The 14,151-nt window shown below is 42.2% G+C and overlaps 1 long non-coding RNA gene across 3 annotated transcripts; it reads right to left on the bottom strand.

Annotated features, from left to right (window-relative positions):
- Nucleotides 1-743: 743 nt before the first annotated feature.
- On the bottom strand, nt 744-13,242 carry LOC122462728. 3 transcript variants are annotated; one of them, XR_006285464.1, is made up of 4 exons: nt 12,674-13,242; nt 12,205-12,417; nt 7,169-7,288; nt 744-1,313 (listed from the first exon to the last, which is right to left on the bottom strand). It is a non-coding gene; the product is annotated as an uncharacterized LOC122462728 (long non-coding RNA). The 3 variants fall into 3 exon arrangements; XR_006285465.1 differs by lacking the exons at nt 744-1,313; nt 7,169-7,288 and adding an exon at nt 4,060-4,340 and having other exon boundaries at nt 12,674-13,241; XR_006285463.1 differs by lacking the exon at nt 744-1,313 and having other exon boundaries at nt 6,130-7,288; nt 12,674-13,241.
- Between the last annotated feature and the right edge of the window lie 909 nt (nt 13,243-14,151).

The following is a 14,151-nucleotide window of genomic DNA, read 5'->3' as shown; positions in this document are numbered from 1 at the left end:
TCTCCATTGCCCATCTTTGTAGCATTTCGGCAACAAATAGAGTGTGTACAGAACAGCATGTATAAGACTGCAAAGTATTGTTACTCTCAATAACAGCAGGTGACCTCTTCCCACAATAGGTCTGGGCATTCGGAACAGTTTGCTAGAATCCACCTGGTTACACCCTGGAGGTTTGTAATGGTTATCCTCCCGATTTGGATGTCAGAGAGTTGAAAGCTATTTGGCGTTTACTTACCTCCCCGCAGATGAAAAGCTTCTGCAGCTGGCGTGCTGATTCCAGCCCTATTGCTTTTCTTCTGTTGTTTTGTCTCCAAAACCCTGTCCTTTGTTGCACTGTTTATTGTTTCATAGTTTTAAAATGAATTCACGGAACTGAAAACAAAAGTGATTCATAAGATCTTCACAAGGTCACAGCTAAAAGTGACAATAAGCTAATGCAAGAAGAGAGAGAGTGATGCTTTAGGAGCCACATGTTAATAACTATGTCTCAGTATCTTGATTAGCAGTAACATGGGGCAATCCAACCTTTATATTTGGGAGAAATGTCTTAACAGTTTCTAATTCAAATGGTTTCCACTGCAAAGACTATCCAGCATAGGCATAAAATCTCTCTTTAGGAGCAGATTCTTATAGGCTAACTCATGCTGTATAGCTCCTCAGTCCTTGAATAGCCCCAAGTAAGGGGCTACCCAACATGAGGAATATCAGAGTCTGGCCATCTTGTATAAGGAATTGTTCTTTAGTGGTAATAGCATGAACAGAACTGCTGAGTTCTGGGTCTTGTTCTGGAATCTGTCTCCTCTGGAATCATCACACTGGGAACCAGGGTTTCAGAAAATTCCAGCTTTGGGGAGGGAGAGGAAGGGAGGGTTGTTTTGCTTTATTTACACTGCTGTGGGGTTAACAAGTCATTCTACTGAAAATTGGGAGTAGTTACATTCTGAAGGGGAGGAGAAATCAAACAGCTAAATTGTGTGCAATATCTGAGCAGAATTAAACAGAAGGGAAAGTCAGTCCACAGTGTCAAATGTGGAACTTATTTTCTACATCTCTTGGATCTGAATTAAATCTAGACCCAGAAGCACAGGATGTTCAAGCAGGCTGAGCACTTGGGGAAAAAAAAAAATAGTTAAAACAGCAAACCACAGAGAATCTCAACTCCAATGTGCACTGGAGCAAAACCTGGGCTCCTGCCAAGCCTGTCTTTATTCTAAAGATTCTTCTTTACTGGCAAACAGTCCTTTCCTGGGCATTCTTCCTTCACAGGACCTGTCTGCTCCTAGTGATGAAATTCAGTGACGAACCTGAAGTTTCTGCAAAAACAGATTGCACCTTTTTATTGAATTATTGTGTCTGCAAAAATGCGAACACAGCTAGTTTTGTTCAACAATTCAAACAGATGTCAGGAACGTGATAGGCTTATTCCAATTATTTCTTTTGTGCACCACAGACTCCATATAACATGCAGGAATAGGTCTCTTTTAAAATGTAACATTTTATTAATTTTCCAAGGTTCAATATGGTAATTCACAAAACGTCAGAAAAACTACAACACAAAATGTAAACCAAAGGACTGAGACCATACAAGGAACACATACGATTATCCCTGGAAACTTACAAGATTCATGTACGACTCTTTGCATTATGGAAATAATATCAAGGTCATGTAGGAAACTCTGATACAAAAGCATGACTGAACCCCACTAGTGTCTAGGGTTTTTTTTCTTCAATATTAAAATATAATTCCCAGTCTCGCAATGAGGCACGGAATCAAACTATCATCTCTTTACCTCCATGGGATCTACAAACTGACCCCATAGTCCATGCTTATCACAAGAAAAACAGAATACTGGAGCACATGCTGGTGGTGACAGTGAAAGGAAATTGATTGTAATTATGAAATAGGTCACCTTTCTGTCTGTGTGTCAGCTGCAAGCCAGTGATAGATATGGGTGATATTTCTCCCTGCTGATGCATGAGTGACACATGAAAGTCTTCAAGCAGCAGCTGCTTGCATAAAAGCCAAAGAACATAATCAAAAGCAATAAGCAACTGCCCTTTAGAAGGGAGTGAAATGAAGAGGGGTTGTGCAGCTGACTGACAGTTTTGCAACAACAAAAATTAAAAAGTTTAAACTCTATTGTGCTGGCAATGGGCTTATGCTTTTTCTTGTATGGTTTCTACTGCACCTGTGCCCTTTGTGAAAAAATACATACAATGAAGAGGGAAAGAGAAGAAGGTTTTCCTTGCAATTAAGGGCCCGGGCCAGGACTCAGGAAATCTGGATTCAGTCTCTGGCTCTGCCACTGACTTCTCATGTGAACTGGGGTTGAGCCAGCTAATCTCAGCATGCTTTACTTTCCCCATCTGTAAAATGGGAGTAACCCTATTTCCTCCCTCCCACCCTTCGTCAGCTTTTCAGGGCAAGGACTGCCTCTTACAGCATACATGTACAGTGCCTAGAACAATGGGGCCCTGATCCTGGTTTAGATCTGTAGCCCTGCTCCTACTCACACAGTAGTCCAAAGGCAAAACTCCCACCAATTTCCATGGTGCAGGATCAGGGCCTCCTATTTCAATTCTAGTAGTGTCTATAGAAATACAATGAACAGTTTAACTTTGCAATAAGCATAATGCTTTCTAACAAGGCTAAACCTAATCTTCTCCTCTCTTCATATGGCTTCCATTTATCTTTTTTTCCAAATCTATTTGAAACCTGCATCACTCAGGGACTACAGATAAACATAGGGGCTTCTTCTCCTCTGCTGTCTCCTGAGCGAGAAATCTACTGCATGGTGTTTGAGGGAGGCAGGTTGTATGTCAGGGGCATGGAAGAGGAGGAAAGTGAGGGGACGTGGTGAAGTAAGATTCCACTCCACCCACTTCTCCACTTTCTCAGGGATCTTCGACCAGTGCTATAAGTTCAAGACTGCAGTTTTTGCTGGGGCTGGGCAACTGAGAATCAACAAGCCACAATGAGTTCCCTGTCAGCCCCTCCACTCAGCACCTAAGCTCATTTTGGGGAGTGTATCCCTGGGGAATCTAGATTTCATGGGACGCTATTATCTAACACAGGAAATCACCATTCAACAGCACTCATCTGTCAACATGCCAGTTTACATTCTAACAAAACAACACTGTTCTGCAGCACCTTTCATTTAAGGATCTCAAAGTCCTGCATGAACATTAATTAAGCCTCACAACACCCACAGGAGGTACGTTTGAAATATAGAGGGATCTCTTTACCCAAACTGACATGAAGCCAGCTCTGAGACAGAATGAGGCAGCAGTTTAACAGGGCACAGGATCATTATGTACCACTTAAGGACAAAATGTAAAGAAGTCCCAGTGTAGGTGCAAGGTTCAATGTAGGCACAGTGGACAGTTTGAATAACTTTTTCATAATGATGTAAATATTCTCCTGAGGAAATGGAAGGAACAAGTAACACCATCAAAAAGTCTTATCTCTGGGTTTCCACTTGCATTTAGCAGACACAGGAGATTCAGATAATTCACAGAAGGTTTGAATCCGTATCCAGAATTTTTGCTGCCAAACCAAACAACCAGCCTTTGGGTTTACATACTAGTTACAGCACCCTTCTCATTGGTCAAACCTGCCATGTTCCAGTCATCCCCTCACCTTATGTTGAGGAAAGGGACTGTGAAATGAACCAGAAGTTCACAGGAGCTGGAACTAGCGGTGCTGCTGCACCACCGTTCATGAAGTGGTTTCTATCATATACAGGGTTTACAGTTTGGCTCAACGGCTCTCAGCACTGCCACTCTACAAATTGTTCCAGCGCCCCTGCAGAGCTTTCAGGATCAAAAATCTTCACATAATAGGGACTGCATTTTCAAAGGGTTTAATTGCACCATAATATGGCAAAATGCATATGGAATTAATGTGACTGCATGGACACACTGTGTAACTGCATGAGCAATTTGTGTGCACAGCTGCTAGATCTATGTAATCATGGGAGCTGCAAGTGGAAATTAGACAAACAAATGTATATGCATTTGGCACATGCATTTATTCTCTTCACTTCCTTAAAAACCTGGCCCTGGTTACATAGACCAAGACATTCAAAAGGCAACTAATGATTTTGGGTGCCCAACTTGATTTTGGGTTTCTCCTGTTTTCGTTGCCCAAGGGGACCAATTTCCAAAAAGCGCTGAACTCTCATCCTCTGAAAAAATCAGGCTCTGTTTAAGGTCTCTTGAGTTGGAAATCCAAGAACTAAGGCTTCCCTAAAATGGCTAGTTGCTTTGGAAAATCTTGGCCATAGTATGTTGCAAGGTGCTAATGACTACCAGTTCTCTCTGATGGATTTATCTGCCGGCTGTGGAACAGAAAACAAAAAGTATTCATGGTCAGACAGAATTTTGTATTATGTGGTGATTGGAAACACAGAAAATGATTGCATTACATTAAAAATACAAAGATAAATGCTAATTAGAATCTTCTAGACATTGAGAATGGTGAGCAGTCAACATTTAAGACACCCTCTGCACCAGAATGAAACAGGTTTTTATGTTTTGAGAATGACTTTCAGATTGGTTGAATTTTAGAAATGTAAAATTAACTGCATCTGTCACATCAACATTGTCTTCCATAAACACCCAGTCAGCATTCTGAATCAGATTACTACTAGTTAAATATTTAAAGAGGATTGCCCTGTGGATCCTGCTTTAATGCCTGCAGCCAACAAACATTATCTTCCGACCCTACTTCTAAGATCCTCAATGTGGGAGAAAGATTTTAAATCAATTCAAGAGCAAAAATCATTTTCTATCCTTTTAAACATAAAAGGGAAAAAATATTCAAAAAATGCCACTGCAAAATTTGGATCATGAGAGGTTGTATTCAAGATGCAATAGGGAAAAAGTGATATAAAATTAGGCACAGCAAGACTACGAGGGGAAAAGTTAGGCATAGGGGTTTGATTACTGCATATGGAATCCATAAAACATACAGTAACACCACAGTGCAGGGGAAAATCAACCAGTTGTGCTTGTCTCCTTTTTGTGTCATTTTCTTTCTGTTCTGTATCATTCTCTTTCTTCTCTCTGAAATGTTCAGATCCTGCCACACATTCAAGCGTGTCAGGTCTCTTTATATTCCCCCTCTCACCTATCTTTTCCCCTAGAGTTTCAGCAGTTTAAAAATAAATGTGAATTAGAAATGATGGTTGCACCTGCCAGGGGTGCTTTTCTCACAAGTAGCCAAGGCAAATGAAGACCTTGATGACAATGACGCCTCTAGCCCTCCAGGAGCGCAGAGGGCCTGGATGGTAGCTGAATCAGGACAGCTCTGCTCTTTAGCTAGAGGAGAATTCCGGGAGCTAGGGTAAGGGTCACTGCCTGTCTCTGCTGTGCAGGCAGGTCAGAGAAGGAGCGAGGATGTGATGACTTGCACTGAAGACTTAATAGACTGAAGTCCTGCCTGGTTTCACTGTGAAATAGCCAAGGAACAAGCTTGGAACAGCTACAAAGTAACATACCAAAGTGGTCCAGTGTGGACCGTTCTTGACCACCACTTGGAGATTCTTGGTGCCTGCTTCTCCTTCACAAGAGTTTTCTGAAGACTCTTCTCTTTGTTTGCTGTTCTCTGGCTTGCGGGTTTAGCCTTTGTGACTCACCAGCACCCCTCAATATCCTCACTGAGAAGGGGGGATGGAGGGAAGATTAGCACCAAGTACTGCATTCAGGGAGACAGACAAGGCATCATTCAGCGTCAAAAGAGCAATATAGTGCCAGGTTGGGCAAGGGGATCTTGTTCTCTAAGGGCCACTTTTTAGAAATGTGTTCACAAGATTATATTTAGGTAGGACTCACAACTTTGTGGCATAAATCAGGTGGGTACAGGAAGAAAGTCTGTGTCATGAATGCCATGTACAAAGAAAACCTGAAGAAGAGCTCTGTAAGCTCAGAAGCTCGTCTCTTTCACCAATAGAAGATACTGACTTACCCAACTTGTTTCTCTATGTAGTAGAAAAGAAAGAACCATCTTTTGGAACTAGGTCAACCCAAATCAATTTATAAGGAACCCTTGTTTGCAAACCAGGTGTATCATTTAATGTGGGACTGTGGTGGGTCTGCTGCTTTCTGAGTACATACTGTTGCTGGACATTGATCCATTAGCCATAGCTCTGCCTAACATTAGTCAGAGAAGAAGTGAGACAGGTAAAATTGAAGGAATTCATTGGGAGGGGAAGATATATTCATGGGATGGGACAACCCAAAGGATAACTTTGCAGAAGATCTTCCAACACATGCCATATTTTCAAAAAGTAGCAGTGTGTGTATGGCACATAATTGAGCATGCAGTTGCCATGATTGCACGCTCGAATGCCTAGTTAGCCACATTTGCAAATGCAGTTAGCCAATTTGCTCACACAAGTGCACTAATTGTGCTTGTAAATTAGGATTGTAAATGCAGATCCAAACTTTTGGAAAATCTGGCTCCCATTGTTTCATAAAGTCACATTGGACCAGATCTTTAAGGGACAAAATGTATGCATGCAAATCAACTGTTTAATGTGAGTTGTGACTTGAGCTTGGCACCGTGGTAAATGAGTGTACCATGGGATGTGGAACTTCATATGCATTTTTGCATTTGGATCTCTGGTCTGCTTTAAAAATTAGGCCCTTTATGTGGCTGTCACATCACAACCTGAAACCAATCAATACTAACAGTTACTTAAAGTCAATTAAACTAAGTCAATTAGGCTGAGAGAACAGTGTATTTGTTTCCATTGGCCTTCTATATTAATGTATTTCAATTTAAACTCATGATGTCATGTTTCCCTCTGAATAAAGGAATTGATCTTTGTGTCATTCAGAAGCATACTATCTCATAAATACAATCCACAAAGAACAAATTAAGAGGCTGATCAAATGCTCAGTTAATGTAACTCTTTAATAATAATATCACTTAGATATTAAGCTGCTTAATTAGATTTCCGTCGTTGCAATGAACACCCTCATTGAAACTGTTCATTTATAATTTATAGTTTGCATCTTACAGTTCATTTGTAAAAATAGTTTTTTGCCCCTATCTAGACAAAAAACAAAATGAACTAGACCAAAAAAAAAAAAAAGATGAACAAGTCACCCCAGGTGATTCAGAGAGATATTGGGCCTGTAGAAAATAAACAATTCCACACACCTCTCAGGTTTAGGGGTATAATCCTGGCTTCATTGAGTCAATAGCAAAACTTCCATTGACAGCAGTAGAGTTAGGATTTCATATGGAAACTGAACCTGAATCTGGATCCAAATCACAAACCTGAGGATAAAATATATATATATAAATAACCCAACGTTTTATTTGTGTGAGAAAGTTGAAATTGATCTACCTTGGTGTGCTTTTAGCACAAAAATTCAGTTTGACATTCCACCTATGAAATAGATATTTAAAGGTAATGAATATTTAAGGAGCCGATCAGTTTGCTTTCATAAGGCAGAGTTTTATATAAAAATCGTATGCATTTAATCAGGATAGAAGTATTCTGTGAAGGAAACCTTCACGTATGCATGTGCACACCTGCCTATCTGAGCTTGTGATTAGAAACAAGCCATGTATCAGGGACAGATGACACAGACTGATTAAAACTCGGATCAGATGTGTGGTGGACAAAGTAGGGCTCGGATCAATTAAAAAATTCTTCATAGGTGAAGGGGCATCCAGAGGCCTGATCCTGCAAAGTGCTGAGTGTCTCCTGGGAGGTGCTCTGAAGACTAAACTCTGTTCTGGAATGGAAGTTCTGAACTGCCGGTAAACCGAGACCACTGCCTATCATGCTGACCAATATTGTCTCATTGTTTCGGTCTCCCCCGCCTGTTGTCTCTTGTCTTATGCATAGATTGTAACTTTTGGGGGCAGAATCCATCTTTTTGTTCTGTTTTTGTATAGCACCTAGTACACCTGGTTACTGGTCCCTGCCTAAGACTCCTAGGCACTACCGCAATACACATAATAAACAGTGAGCACCTCCAAAAAACAGGCCCAAAGTATGGAAGGCAGTATTGAAAATACGATTTCTTTTAAAGTGCAAAGATGTCACAGACCTAGTAAAGCATAACGCTTAGGACTAGGGAACCCCTAATGCTTTGCAAAGTAGACTCAGACTGTAAGGTCAGAGGGGCCATCATGATCACCTAGTCTGATCTCCTGCACATCGCAGGCACAGACCCTTGTCCACCCACTCCTGTCATAGACCCATAACCTCTGGCTGAGTTACGGAAGTCTTACATCATAATTTAAAGACTTCAAGATACAGAGAATCCACCATTTACACTAGTTTAAACCTGCAAGTGACCCATGCCTCATGCCGCAGAGGAAGACAAAACAAAACAAAACAAACAAACGACAAGGTCTCTGCCAATCTGACCTGGGGGGAAATTCCTTCCTGACCTCAAATATGACAATCAGTTGGACTCTGAGCATGTGCACAAGATGCACCAGCCAGACACCTGGGTTAGAATTAGCCAAGAAGGGTGGATAATTTAGGTGGCCTGGTACCAACTTCTTTCTGTGAGTAGTGGATAAATATCCATGTGTGTCTGTCACTCATTTCTGCACTGGTGCAATTGCTGTGCATTTGTTACATAAGTGTGCAAATTTTATGTTCTAGCCTGCAATTCTGCATGCCTGCTTTGCAAACACAACTCATTGCACCAACTAAAGGAGCCAGGTGCCCATTTTGTTCATATGAACAATCGCTTCTGTGCTCACTGATTTTGGCATAAGCAAAGAGGGTGCACATCCATTCTTTGGAGTTCAATAAATTGCAACCATGAAAGTCAATGAGGAAAACAGAAGACTGGCTTTTAACTGCCCATGAACATAGTTCAACATATGCAGTGAAAGGATATTTGAACTTACAAAGGGCATGTGTGACGTCTTGTTATTCACTGTTGTGCAGAAGAAGACCTTAGCTATATTGGTTCTTGGGAAAGGACAAGAGGGAGGGTGTGATAAACCTGTTATTGGGCAGTTGTTATAAATATTATCAATAATCACATTTTGCTGCCCTTTGAGCTAGGAACCTTGGAACCAAAAGCTCTATATGTACAGAGAAAGAAGATTCTGCTAATCTGGTCATCTTTGTAGTTTCCTCATTCAGTCTCTCAACCACAGTGGTGACATCCAATCATCAACTATACACTAGAATATGACTCCTGCCAGCACTGAACAACTGCACCAGATATTTCACCCACTGCAAAGCACAAAGAAACACCTCTTCATTGTACATCAGTATAGAGAAGGATAGCCGTTTAGGTAAGGCTCTGGACTGCACATAAATGGATCCAAGTCCTATTTCTTGCTATACCACAGACTTCTTGTGTGATATTCAGCAAGCCACTTTGGCCTGGATCCACAAAGGAACTTAGGCACTGCAACAGAGCTCAGAGCATGCCTACCAGATTGGACCACATAGGCAAGATAAGTGAGCCAACCTCTATCTTCACCTGCTGTGAGCCAACCTCTATCTTCACCTGCTTTGAAGATCACGGGGGGGGGGAGGAGGGGGGAAAATAGGCATCTGAGTACCTGCTTGAGGCAGCAATGTGCATGCCCAGAGGCAGAAACATAGGTGCCATGGGAAACTTTTACAGTGGAAATTTAGGTACTTAAGCCCAGATTTTTAAGGTATTTAGCCATTGCACCACTCAGCATTGCAATGCTTAACTGATTTAGGTACCTAAGTCTCATTTACAAAAGGGATTTAGGCATATAGGACCCTAAATACCATTGAGAGTCAATACTAAGTGCCTACATCTCTTTTAAAAATGAGATTTTGGCGTTTCAATGCTGCGCATAGCAACACCTAAATACCGTTACAAATCTGGCCATTAGTGATTTTAGGCACCTATAGGGTTTGGAAGCAGCTGAGCAGGGGTTTTGTGGATCGTAGTACTGCCAAAACCTGGGCTTTAGGCACCTATGTCCCTTTGTGGTCTGGCCCTTACTCTCTCTGTGCCTCAGTTCCCCATCTGTAAAATGGGAATAATAGTTTCCTGCTATTACTTTTATAATTATTCCCACAGAGGGGTGTGAAGCTCAATTTGGTAAATGTTAAAGAGGTGCTCAGATACTAAGGTGATGAATACCATAGAGAAGCATTTAAAATTATTCATGAATAGATACTGAAAGAAAAAGTTAGACAGCACTGACAATGAAAGTACAAAGGAAAGCCCTACGCCACAGGAAGAAACAGACAGGTCATCACAGAAAATTGTAATGGATTTAGATGGAATGAATGTAAATTCACCCTCCCCTTCCACTGCAGAGAGGAGTGTTAGCATAACAATATTTTTAGAAGTAGGGGTGGATTACAAAACCATTTTTTAAAATACTGATTTATTTCTTTCTTTTAAAATGCTACTGGGACAGTATTCTATTTTCTACGAAAGCCCATCTCCTGTGTGCAGAAGACATGTTGTCAACGTAATACATTAACGGCTGCTGTCACCCATTAGGATATTTTGGGAATAATCACATGACGATTGCTTGTGCCTCGTTTCTAACCCCAATAACCTATTTTCTGAACTTTTTAACGTATTAGAACCAAACTGGGACACATTCACACTCCCTGGCTTCTAACTAATTGAAGTCATTTACACTGAACATAAGAATGGCCCTACTGGGTCAGACCAATGATCCATCTAGCCCATTATCCTGTCTTCCAACAGTGGCCAGTGCCAGGTGCCCCAGAGGGAATGAACAGAACAGGTAATCATCAAGTGATCCATCCCCTCTCGCCCATTCCAAGCTGCTGGCAAACAGAGGCTAGGGACACCATTCCTGCCCATCCTGGCTAATAGCCATTGATGGACCTATCCTCCATGAATTTATCTAGTTCTTTTTTGAACCCTGTTATGGTCTTGGCCTTCATAACATCCTCTGACAAGGAGTTCCACAGGTTGACTGTGCATTGTGCCCAAGGCTTCAGTCAATATTTGTGGGGGATCAGCTATGTTTCCATTTCTGAAGATGCAGAGAATCAACTCCTCCCCTTTTCACCAGAGAGGGCAGCCTGTGGTCATCAGCCTGTTTTAAGTGTCTTCTCTCCCTCTCACGTAGCCTCTCCTGTCTGCTCCAAGAGTCACAACTCTTTTCTGCTGGGTAGATCGACTTTAATAAACTTGCTTCAAGCTAGAAGCGGTGTCCTTCAAATGAAACACTTTAAACTAAGCCTGTTTATGCTCATGTCTGGAAGCTCAAGCTCTTTCTAACAAGAGTAAGAGAGAAGTCTAGCGTCTTCTCAGTCAAAATTCCCTCCCTCACAATAAAACAAGTTCCTATGTCTAAGAGCCACATGTCAGACCTCTCTCAGAGCTATGTGGTGAGAAGATCCCTGGGGATCAGGAGAAATGGATTCTTTCTTTCTTAGCCACTATGGCATCAGAGTTGCATGAGGCCTGTGGCTGTTATGCCCCCCAAGCAGGTGGATCTGTGTAGTCATAGATCCATAGGACTGTCTTCCAGCAGAACAGAAAGAGCCCACATGCAACAGTGCACAAAGCCAGTAACTCCTTCAAGCTTATGGCAACCTGGGAACCTGAACCACCGTCTAATGATGGGACGTGTACAAGCAGGATATTATGGGAAAGATGTAGCAACACAATAAATCTGCTCTTCCTTTTGGACTGCTAACATTTTGTGTCCTGCAATAAAATGATCAGAAAGATATTTTATTCTGAATATTAGTGTTATTTAAAATGTTTTTTCCACCCAGACCCATCATTGATTTGACCTGAATGGGGAGAGTGGAGGGGCTATAGATGTATATTTAAATGAGAAAGCAAAGCCATTATTCTGTAGATTTGTAATGCTCAAAAGGTCACCAGTTGACCTGCTTTGGTCCAGGCATTTCCAGTTTATTGTTTCCCTGGGGTACGTGGATCTCGAGTCCCATTTTAATTAGTGCTAAAATAGACAGTTTTCCCATTGTCAGACCATCTGCCTCCCTTCCCTCCGCCTGACACTACACAGAACATCTAGGAGTTGTTCTGAGAGGGGAAAAAATAATAAAAGAGAAAACCGTATTGTTTTGGTCACATCCTCTGACGGTGGCAGCCAGCTTCCAGCAGTGACTGTCTCCACAAAGGGACATAGTCAGCGTCTGCCAAGCTGTGACATGCATTTTGTTTAAAAAAAAAAAAAAAAAAAAAAAAAAAAAAACCATGCACACATACCACCGCATTGGTTTGGAATGAGGAGAAATGTGGTTTCCTTTTTGCTGCTCTCCCACAGTCATTTCAGAGCAGGGTGACTCCTCCAAGCATTGTTGCGGCCCTGCTGACATTTCAGACCCGGGCTAGAAATTTCGCTTCACAAATTTCTGATCCAGCTTGAGCTTGAATGAGCAGCAGCAAGACCTGTTCACATTACACACCAGCAATGGGGCTCTTGAAAAGTGACAGAAAATACAGTCTGGGGTTATTGCTGTGTTGTTGTTGTTGTTGTTTTTAAAGAAAACACCGACTTCAAATCCTACAAATGCTTTCACTGGCTTTCGATTATGAAAGCCAAACTCTCTTTTGCCCTGCATCATAATTGCCCTCAATATGAATAATGCTCTCGGGGACAATAAGTCCCAGTACATATCCAAGACACAATGGGGCTTAGAAAATATTGGGGGGCATCATCATGGGGTTTACTCACCGTTCAGGCCCCTCCTCGTGGCTGCATCTGGGGACTAGCTTCGCTCGGTCTGACGCCCCCTTCTGTCTGTCATTCACGCTGTGGCTCTTCTCACATGTCAGGAGATGCAGCCCTCCAGCCAGGTCACTATGTGGTTTCCCCCTTCCAGCGTACTCGAAGTCTCACTGGACTGGCTGACCAGGTATTGTTCCTGGCACTCCTCCAATTCAAGGCTATGCTGCGTCCCCGGTGGGTGGGTGGGGGAACCTGGGCCTGTCCAATACTCCAGCTTCCAGCCCAGGGACCCTACTTTCAGCAGCTCAAGTCTGCTCTGTCCCAAAACCCTGCTGCCATTTCCCTTGGCTGTTTCCTATTCTATCAGGCTTCTTTCTCCACTCCTGCCTGCCTCCCAGGGGTAAACCCTTCCTTTAGGGCTAGGAACCCAGGATTTCTACTCCCTTCCTCCCTGGGTTTCCTCTTTTTTCCTTCTCTAATCTCAGTGAGTGACTGCAGGCATCCACATTGCAACCCCTTCTGGCCTCATTTTCTGGCCTTAGACCAGCCCTGCCTGCTGCTACCCAGGTGGGCTTCATCCTCAATCATGCTTGCCTATTAAGCCTAACTCTTCTTCAGGTGTGGCCTATCAGGTTACATAACATTTTCTGAGCCACACTAACCCTATCCAGGCTGGTGCAGGGTAAACACTCCAACACAGGTATAAACAAGTCAACAGAATGGTTATTTTAAGGAGCATCTTAATCTAAAACTTTATGCCGGCCTAGAGCAGTATGCGTAGTCAGAATCTCATGAAACAAACTGGATTGTTCACCTTCCATTATGTTTTTAGAAATAGCTGTTGATTTGGTTTTTCTAATGAGAACATACTGAATAACAGAGCTGTCAACAGGAAAAAAAAAATGGTAACAAGAAGGCATCTTTCAGAATGGATTACAAAGTAGACCACTGCCTAAGTCTTGCAGTCACATGCTATAGTTTGGGAGCAAAACGTGGACGTATGGTTTTTGAAGTCTTCAGTATATTGTGTCTCAATTACTTCTTCCACATAGAAGCGGCTTCCCTAGGGGACACTGGCATTTGCTTTGCTCTGGAATTGGCAGATGCACAATTAAGATGGCTCTGGTAATTTACCTGCATTGATGCCAACGTGTCATTTTAGACACGATGGCAAAAAGAATGATAGATAAACTAGAATTGAGGACAAGTATACAACTTGCAAGTTCTGGGAGCCAAATTCTGCCCTTACCTATATCACTGAAATCACCTCACTGCACAGGTGTAATTGAGAACAGAATATGGAGCTAAGCCAGCAGGTGACAGAATACCATGGCCCTGATTCTGGGCTATGTTTGGACCCAGTGAAGAGGACCAGCCTCAGGAAGCTAATTGTGGCTCATTATTTCTTATTTTTCCACTTCCCAAGCTGAGATGTTGTGTATGCTGTTGAATGGTTCCTGCAACACTCTATGTATTTTATGCAA

Source organism: Chelonia mydas, chromosome 13, assembly GCF_015237465.2.
Source record: "Chelonia mydas isolate rCheMyd1 chromosome 13, rCheMyd1.pri.v2, whole genome shotgun sequence".
Taxonomy (NCBI): domain Eukaryota; kingdom Metazoa; phylum Chordata; order Testudines; family Cheloniidae; genus Chelonia; species Chelonia mydas.
Note: the sequence above shows the minus strand (reverse complement) of the source record. Positions and strands in the feature narration are given on the sequence as shown.